General features: G+C 40.5%; 1 long non-coding RNA gene across 1 annotated transcript; it reads left to right on the top strand.

Annotated features, from left to right (window-relative positions):
* Window positions 1-4,618: 4,618 nt before the first annotated feature.
* On the top strand, window positions 4,619-7,298 carry LOC134223407 (uncharacterized). The gene is made up of 4 exons (XR_009982565.1): window positions 4,619-4,730; window positions 4,811-5,121; window positions 5,195-5,308; window positions 7,028-7,298. It is a non-coding gene; the product is annotated as an uncharacterized LOC134223407 (long non-coding RNA).
* The last annotated feature ends 1,940 nt before the right edge of the window (window positions 7,299-9,238 follow it).

The raw sequence follows: 9,238 nt of genomic DNA, 5'->3' as shown, positions 1-9,238 counted from the left end.
CACAATTTCGTATGGGAATGGACGATGAATATTGTTCTAATTCTGATAGTATCGACACTTTGTAATACACGCTCTTCAGGTAAAGTAATGCCCCATCGTGTAGGCTGCACGATGAGTGTATGTATTATAAAAGCAGGTGAATATCATTATTTTGCAATACCTTCATGCTTGGAAATTGTGGAAATACTTGATGAGGGCTGGGTTTCGATGGAAGTGGCTTCAGTTGTGCATTTCAACGAGACGGTTGATACATGGCGTTGGTAGGTGTGATAAGGCATGCTGATTTGTGCGTTTAGAGTTCTTTTCTGACTATGTGGCTGGTCAGACTGGTTTTATCCTAATTGAAAATTCAGAAGATGTAGTGAAACAACACAGCCTTGCGAGCGAAGGCGTAGCGTTCCCACTCCGGAGATGACGAGTTCGATTCGAAACATTCTCGATCCCTGGGAATAGTATACCCATTGTGCTCTCCACACAAGATACATACTCATGCAATGGTGGGCATAGAAAAGCTTCCAATTAAGGAAGTGCAGATAGAATACTAAGTTCCAGTTGGAATATTGAGTCATTGAAGAAAAAGAAGAAGAAGAAAAAGTGTGTTATAAGATGGGTTGTGATGTAGCAACGAAGAGGGTAGACCTGACTATTTGTGATTTAGTGTGATCTTTGGATTCGGTAGTTTCACATGAGAGGTACATTTTTGTTGGTGGCTGTGAAGAAGACAGTTTCTGTCGCCCTGTAGAAGAAGGGTCGAATTCTTTATCCGAGGGCATTTGTCATAATATAGTAAAGTTTCTTTTAAAATACGTGGAACTGTATATAATGAGAGTCGATGCATAAAAATTCATAGTAGTTCGAACCGGTGTGTGGTCGTGGTTTGAGAGTTAATTTGTAGTATGTTGGAGGTATGCCCGCTGGTGTTAGTATGATTATGGTTTGTTCGTCACATTTCACTGTTTTGCGCTAAAATTCACTAATTGCCACTCAGTTCTGGAGTTTCTTGGTTTGTGTAGTATATACCTACACAAGTGTTTGTTGATTATGAGATTGAATGCCGGGCAGTTCACGTTAGCAGGGGATTCATTCTAATATTGGCCAGTATTCTATAAACACTTGTTTGTTCGTGTATAAATCGGTCGACATGAGAGGAGCTAAGAAAGAAAGAGATTACATCGGTCGAGTACGACTTTTGAACGGCAAAGTTAGGGTTAAGGTACGGATTTACTTCATATGACCGGAGATTTAGGCTTGATGTGTGCGCAATGTAGGTGGGAGACTGTTATTGAATCCATACCCTTGACGATTTATTGTGTGATAGGTTGACGAAACGCACTATTCGAGGAGGATAGTTATGAAGTTGTGAAGAGGAGGTGTTTATACTTGCCCTTGAGTTCGCCCTGAGGCGAGCATATTTTCACGTTGTGCTATGTTTGTGTATAATTATTAGGTCATCAATAACTTGAAATGTGGGTACAAGTTTAAATGTTGAAGACGTTGCATGAAACGTTTGCTTCATCAGAAGTCCTTTCCTTTATATCGAATCAGACTACATTGGATACTGTTTGGTCGAAAAGTGGTCTGCGTTGGATAGCGCTTTTGGGTTCATACCCTAGGCAAGATAATCACAAAAAGCCGCATATACTGATATGTTTTGAATGCTATTTACGGTTTTGTAGAAGTACATGGAAACATGCCAGGTATACTAGTACTTATAGAAATAGTTAACAATATCTGGATTAACAATATTATGACCATTATTGATTGGATTGTGGTGAGCGGTGAACATTATTGATTAAACTATGATGATTTGTATCACAAGCAGGCTTATGTAGCGAAAGTTGATTAATTTTAGAAAAGATTTGAAAGATCCATTCGAAAGTTTCATCTACAGGAATAGTGCAGGAATCAGTATCTGGGCGCTTCATGAGACATTCAGATGATGGGGTAATTTTCAAAAATAGATGCTAATTGTGAAGAATCAATGGACATGGTCGCCAATTTCGAAAGAAGAGGAAGGAAGGGCATGCAGCAATAGGATTATACTGTAAAAGGTGGATATATAGTGCCAGTCATTCATGGCATAAGGGTTGGTAAAAATAAGTCGTGACTAAGACAGTTCTTGTATCGAAATTCAGTTGGTGATTTGAAGTGAAGCGAAGTTAAAGATGGAATCTATTATCAAGACACTGGAATTAATTTTGAAATCTTTGTGGGATTGCAGTAATGATTAGAACGCGTGCATTGTAGTTTATTCAAGTCTGTTTGGACTATAATAATGTATCATCTGGTAACAAGTTCAATCAAATGGTGGTGAATTTATACTAGAGACATTTACCAGATGACAACAGTAGATACAATGACCATGTACTTAAATTTAGCCTGAAGTTCGTCTGGCATAACTTGCGATGATATCTTGAGTTGGTGTGAAACCGATAAGTAATTCAATATGTATAACCCAAACATGTTGGCCATTTTTATATCAAAAGGGGGATTGTAGTATATTAGACGCGCATTACCGTACAATTTATGATGAAATGCACAATATGTAAACAGTCATTAAATGTGTAGCTCTTGCATTTGTTATGTGTTCGGCAACACTGTTGATGATGATTATTGCTGTTGAGATGGTGACAGCTCAGTCTTATTTAGTCGCAGCCGCGGGCGGACGCGATCTCACAGGAACGTTGGTCGACTAACTTGGCTTCTGCTCTCGGTTAGTCCACAGCTCGTTGCTCTAACCCTGCCTAGGGCGCGGAAAATAGCGTTCGCTGCCCTCTCCGGCCGGCCACGTGACCCGCCGGGAAAATGCCTCGAAGCTGGACTGCGGGGTCGAAAACGGTCGCTGACGAAAAGGGTGGTGTGACGGGCCTCGCAATTCTTTCCACAGATCTGTCACGGAATTCAAAATGCCGTCATACAGACGGGTTAACTCTGGCACATTAAGCACACACATATCAGCAGTATTACCTGTCGCATCCAAATTCTACGCACTCGCACGCACTACTTTAACTGTCGCACGCACGCACGCACTTAGGCACTTTAGCTACTCTGCCTATCTACTTGAGGGAAATAAGAAAGAAAATCTAATTAAGTAAAACTCGAAGGTTTCTTCACGCTTTCACTAGTTCACACCTGAACTTCACAACCACGGCGCGGGACTTACTTGGACCGCTCTCGCCTCTTCCACAGACCAGAACGAAGTGAAAGAGTCAAGTTTTAAGATCCTCAGATCAAGGCGCGAGATTTCAGATCTACGTCGCCGGAAATTACGCGAAAACAACGAAGTTGATTGTTTTCGCGAAAAGTCAAAAATTATCATACCGAATACAAATCCTTTCATTATTCAGAAAACCATTTCGTCCCCACCTTTAGAGCCAGATCTTCCATCTCGCTTCCCAACCCGAATGTTATTTTACAGAGCTGGGGTCAACGATACTTGAACCTAGGTCGATGCCCGGTCTCGCACATGTTGATTTGGCTAACGACTTTACCTTTGGCGCCAGGAATAAATCGTGAACTCATTTACTTCATGATGCAGATCATGAACAAGTGAACCAATGAACCTATGAACTCTAATCTTCCACGTGAGTGAATTCCAAATGACCATCAACGTGAGTGGTCTCTAAACAAGGGGTAGTTCAATTCGACTTAATCTATTTGTACAACTGTAAATAATTAATAATTCAAATATTCGTGGTACTGCCACATCATTCCTCACTAAATTTTCGAAAATTTGATTGGTGCTGAATGGAGACATTCAAAACCAATCAAATTTTCGAAGGTCATTTGAAGCTGCCTTCGTTATTAACTAAGATCTCCGGGGTCATATGTGTTCATCGTCAAAGATTTGACTCTTCCTCTATTTACAGCCCATGATAATCCATCATGTCTGCTACTGACCATCAGCGTTTTGCAACTCCGGTCTCCTGCAGAGATCTCAAGTCAATTCCAAAAACAAATCAATAATGCCTCTAACTATTAATCTAATTTTACTATTTACAAAAATGAAAAATGAAACTATCTCCAAAACGAATGGAACAGCAACTCTCAGGATGATCAGAAAGAAAAAAGTTCTTGATTTTGCAAATAAACTGAAACTATTTCAGCATACGCTTGGCAACTCATTCATACATATTTACAAAATAAAACCGTACTATTTCCAACTCAACTTTCAAAAAATATCAAAATATTTAACACTAAACCAACGAAAAAACCTTTAAAAAGAGCTCCACACTAACCTCAGTATAACAACTAAGAAAACAGTGTGATTTCTTCAAAACTATCACCGAAGTGAAAAACTGGTGAGTTTTACTGGAATCCTAACCCCAGGTCTCTACCCGAGAAAATACGGATTTTTCAGTACTCGCCTTATACGGTGGTCTGTTTCAGATCACGATCAACTACCCAGAATCTTCTCCAGAACTGTTTCTCGTGTTTCTGAAACCTAAACATCAACTGGGTAACTTTCTAACCGCCAGACATACCGACTACGAAAATAACCCGAAAAAAAATAAACGTGACACAAAAATTTCCATGGACTCACCCCTCGCATTCATTCATTCATTCATTCCCATTCATTACAATCACGCATTCTGCCAACACTGCTGATGAACCAAAACAAAGTTTTATTTTATGCGAGTGTAAATAGTGTTTTCGGGAAAGTGCGGTCGGAAAACTAACGCGAAAACGGTGAAAAGTGCCGAGAAAATGTCTGAAACTAACGGGAAAGCGTAAGGAGAGTGCCTTTATGTCGTTCCATCGGAAGGTATTTAGTGAAAAAGAATTTTGTTTGTTTATTTCTTCGTCACAGTTTCGCCAAAACCAGCTTCCAATGAAAGGGTCGTTGCTGGGGAAAGTATTACAAAACGTCGGTAAAGAAGGACTGGATTAATGGAGTGAAAGGACGGATTGGACAGGAATAATGACTAAAAGGATCAACCGAGCGGAAGGATATGGGACGTAGCATGGGTTGGAGGGAACGGATTGGACTGTTTGGGACTAAGGATCAATATACCGGGAGGACTAAATGGACGTTCCGAAGAGCGATGGATGGAACTAAAAACGGAGCCAAATTCAAAAAACTAGTGCAACTTAAGGAACTACCAACTAAACCAAAAAGAGGTAAATTATACGTTCTAATTGACAAAATTTAACTCAAATTATCGAAATTCTAATGCTTTATTTCGACTTTTAGGTATGGATATGAAGAAACTAAATACGAAAAGAAAACAACGTACTTAATTGGAAGAAGAAAACTATAAATTGCTTCGAAACGGTATCGGAGACCAAATCAATGAAGGAAATAATCGTGAGTGAATTCATTTACTCTAATACTAATATTTAGTATAAATACTAAACCTAGTTTTAAAGTAGGACGAAGCGTAGGACTTCAAATCCAACTAACTAATACTATTTACAATGAATATTTACATAGAAACGTTTCGTTTCTCGTCTCAATTGGAAAATGGACGTATTTCTACCCGTAGTTGGTGTTTTTAGGGGAACTTAATTTCTCGTTGTCACTCATATGAGATTTTTCATAGCTTACGAAGTAAATTTTGAAAATTTTTGTCGATGTTGGCTTCAATCGAAGTACTTTCGGTTAGATGATTCGATAACATGCTCTTCCACTTCATGAACAACACCTACTACATGATGGAGGAAATCATCGCTGGACTCGCTTTATGCAGTCGTGGCAAGCCACTACTTAGAACAGGTCATCGTCCTGGCTCTTTCCAAACTTCGTGGAGTTCACTACTACCATCGGTATCATCACATGCCGTCGAAATCTAACCAATTTCCTTGTCATGGTACGACTTACGTTTCATTTGAATTTCACTTTCCTGCTCTGCTAAACACCTTTTTACGCGGTAATAGTAATGCAACACTTTCGAAATTAATCGTTGTTCCAACCCGTAGCGTTGGAGCGAATTTATTAGGTCTGTGACCTGACCTTCGATACAGTCATATTCTTCTACGATGTTATAAGGTGAAGGATAATTTCTCATTTCTTTCACATCATCTTTAAAAAGTGTGCGCAGATGCCTCTGCTTACTTGCCAAATCAAGAACTGCAACTTTCTCATCTAAAACGCCTCTAATGAGGAGTTCGTAATCAACTTCCTCCAAGTTTAAATGTTCAGCGTATGGAAATTTATCCATTTTATGCAAGAGATGCGAATGCCAAATAAAATAATTAATAATTAAACCAAACCAAAAAATTAAATTAATAGAGTAAAAAGTAATGTTAAACAGAGAAAACCACGTCTATGAAAATCAATCTTTTAATTTACAAATAATAAGAATAATAATAATAATCGTATGGAGAGAAAAAAAAAATATAACTATGGAAAATTCAAAGATTTTGATAAAAAAAAATGCAACCATAAATGAGATTCTTTGCCAATTCTGTTGGGCGCCAATTGCAACCCGTCAGCCTCACGAGTTCCCGGGTTCAAGTAAAAATGGCTTAAGCGCCACTCCCAAAGGAGACCATCTACCGCGATTGTGGGTTGCCCGACCTGTGAGACCCTTAAAGGGAGGGTTCAAGTTTTCCCAGGTGACTGGGAGGGAAACGAGTGGGCTGGCAGGGAAGCGTGGGGACTTTACGACTGTACGTCGCTTAAATAAAAAAAAACTGTATTCGGACTAATGATTTCCGCCGACGACAAGATTATTGCCTTCGCGGCCGTTATCATCACCGGAACTCGACTCAAAAACCCTTCGAACGGCCTCGTCCGAATGAAAAGCTGTCCGTGGCTGGAATCGGGCCAACCATCCCAGTAAATTGACCTAAACTAATAAAATAAAACGACCGAAACGTGAAAAAACCTTCTCCCTTTACCTCATTAGATTTCTCTCATTCGACTAGTTGTTCAAAAACTTCCTAGCTTCAGTTTAAACATTTATTTTCGACCATTCACAAAGAAAAAAAAAACATTTCATTCTTCATTTCATTTCCTCTATTCTCTCTTCTTTACCGATTATATACTCTTATAGGCCTACTCTTCTCATTCCCTCTTAACTAGCTAGCTTGTGCGATGGATTCGTGCGTTGCGACTACTGGTAACTGGGGGTGTGCAAATTAACTTTGCCGACTACCGACGCATAAACGAGACGAGCGGTAGGGCTGTCGAAACGGTGGCCACGCTAGCGGTTTAACTCGGGCTAGGGGCAAACTTCACCAAGCGCTTGGAATTATGAAAACATGCATGTACTCACGGTTCGTTTGCGACACGCGGCCGTCTAACTCCTGCGGACTCCGGAAAAACGCCTATTCGATCGTTGCCGTCGTGCTTCACGCCATCGACGCCTCCTGGGCGTGCATCGGTGGACTTCTAGCTGTCGTGTGTAGCTGTCGCGGCGATCGCCTCACTTGGTGGTGTACGGGGGCGCCTTGCACGCCTTGCACGCTGGGGTCGTTGGTTCGAATCCGGATCCGAAAACTTTTTTTGCAGCTGTTTCCGGTTGACGACCGGAACGTTGGTCGACTAACTTGGCTTCTGCTCTCGGTTAGTCCACAGCTCGTTGCTCTAGCCCTGCCTAGGGCGCGGAAAATAGCGTTCGCTGCCCTCTCCGGCCGGCCACGTGACCCGCCGGGAAAATGCCTCGAAGCTGGACTGCGGGGTCGAAAACGGTCGCTGACGAAAAGGGTGGTGTGACGGGCCTCGCAATTCTTGCCACAGATCTGTCACGGAATTCAAAATGCCGTCATACAGACGGGTTAACTCTGGCACATTAAGCACACACATATCAGCAGTATTACCTGTCGCATCCAAATTCTACGCACTCGCACGCACTACTTTAACTGTCGCACGCACGCACGCACTTAGGCACTTTAGCTACTCTGCCTATCTACTTGAGGGAAATAAGAAAGAAAATCTAATTAAGTAAAACTCGAAGGTTTCTTCACGCTTTCACTAGTTCACACCTGAACTTCACAACCACGGCGCGGGACTTAACTTGGACCGCTCTCGCCTCTTCCACAGACCAGAACGAAGTGAAAGAGTCAAGTTTTAAGATCCTCAGATCAAGGCGCGAGATTTCAGATCTACGTCGCCGGAAATTACGCGAAAACAACGAAGTTGATTGTTTTCGCGAAAAGTCAAAAATTATCATACCGAATACAAATCCTTTCATTATTCAGAAAACCATTTCGTCCCCACCTTTAGAGCCAGATCTTCCATCTCGCTTCCCAACCCGAATGTTATTTTACAGAGCTGGGGTCAACGATACTTGAACCTAGGTCGATGCCCGGTCTCGCACATGTTGATTTGGCTAACGACTTTACCTTTGGCGCCAGGAATAAATCGTGAACTCATTTACTTCATGATGCAGATCATGAACAAGTGAACCAATGAACCTATGAACTCTAATCTTCCACGTGAGTGAATTCCAAATGACCATCAACGTGAGTGGTGTCTAAACAAGGGGTAGTTCAATTCGACTTAATCTATTTGTACAACTGTAAATAATTAATAATTCAAATATTCGTGGTACTGCCACACCCTATACAAGGAGATTTGCATCCCCCAGGACACTAAAATCATCAAAATTTCATTTTTTTCAAAAATTCCCCTTGTCACTTTGGACATCCAATTATTGCACTACGGCATCAAATATCGAAGTTTCATGCATCTAAAGGACACTTGGGACCAAAAAAAAATTTTTGATTTTTTTCGAAATTTGATGTATCCCTATACAGGGAGATTTGCATCCCCCAGGACACTAAAATCATCAAAATTTCATTTTTTTTTCAAAAATTCCCCTTGTCACTTTGGACATCCAATTATTGCACTACGGCATCAAATATCGAAGTTTCATGCATCTAAAGGACATTTGGGACCAAAACAAAATTTTGATTTTTTTCGAAATTTGATGTATCCCTGTACAGGAAGATTTGCATCCCCCAGGACACTAAAATCATCAAAATTTCATTTTTTTCAAAAATTCCCCTTGTCACTTTGGACATCCAATTATTGCACTACGGCATCAAATATCGAAGTTTCATGCATCTAAAGGACATTTGGGACCAAACAAAAATATTTGATTTTTTTCGAAATTTGATGTATCGCTATACGGGAGATTGGCGTCCCCAGGACACTAAAATCATCAAAATTTCATTTTTTTCAAAAATTCCCCTTGTCACTTTGGACATCCAATTATTGCACTACGGCATCAAATATCGAAGTTTCATGCATCTAAAGGACATTAGGGACCAAAAAAAAAAAATTTGATTT

This window comes from Armigeres subalbatus, chromosome 3 (assembly GCF_024139115.2).
Source record: "Armigeres subalbatus isolate Guangzhou_Male chromosome 3, GZ_Asu_2, whole genome shotgun sequence".
Lineage (NCBI taxonomy): Eukaryota > Metazoa > Arthropoda > Insecta > Diptera > Culicidae > Armigeres > Armigeres subalbatus.
Note: the sequence above shows the minus strand (reverse complement) of the source record. Positions and strands in the feature narration are given on the sequence as shown.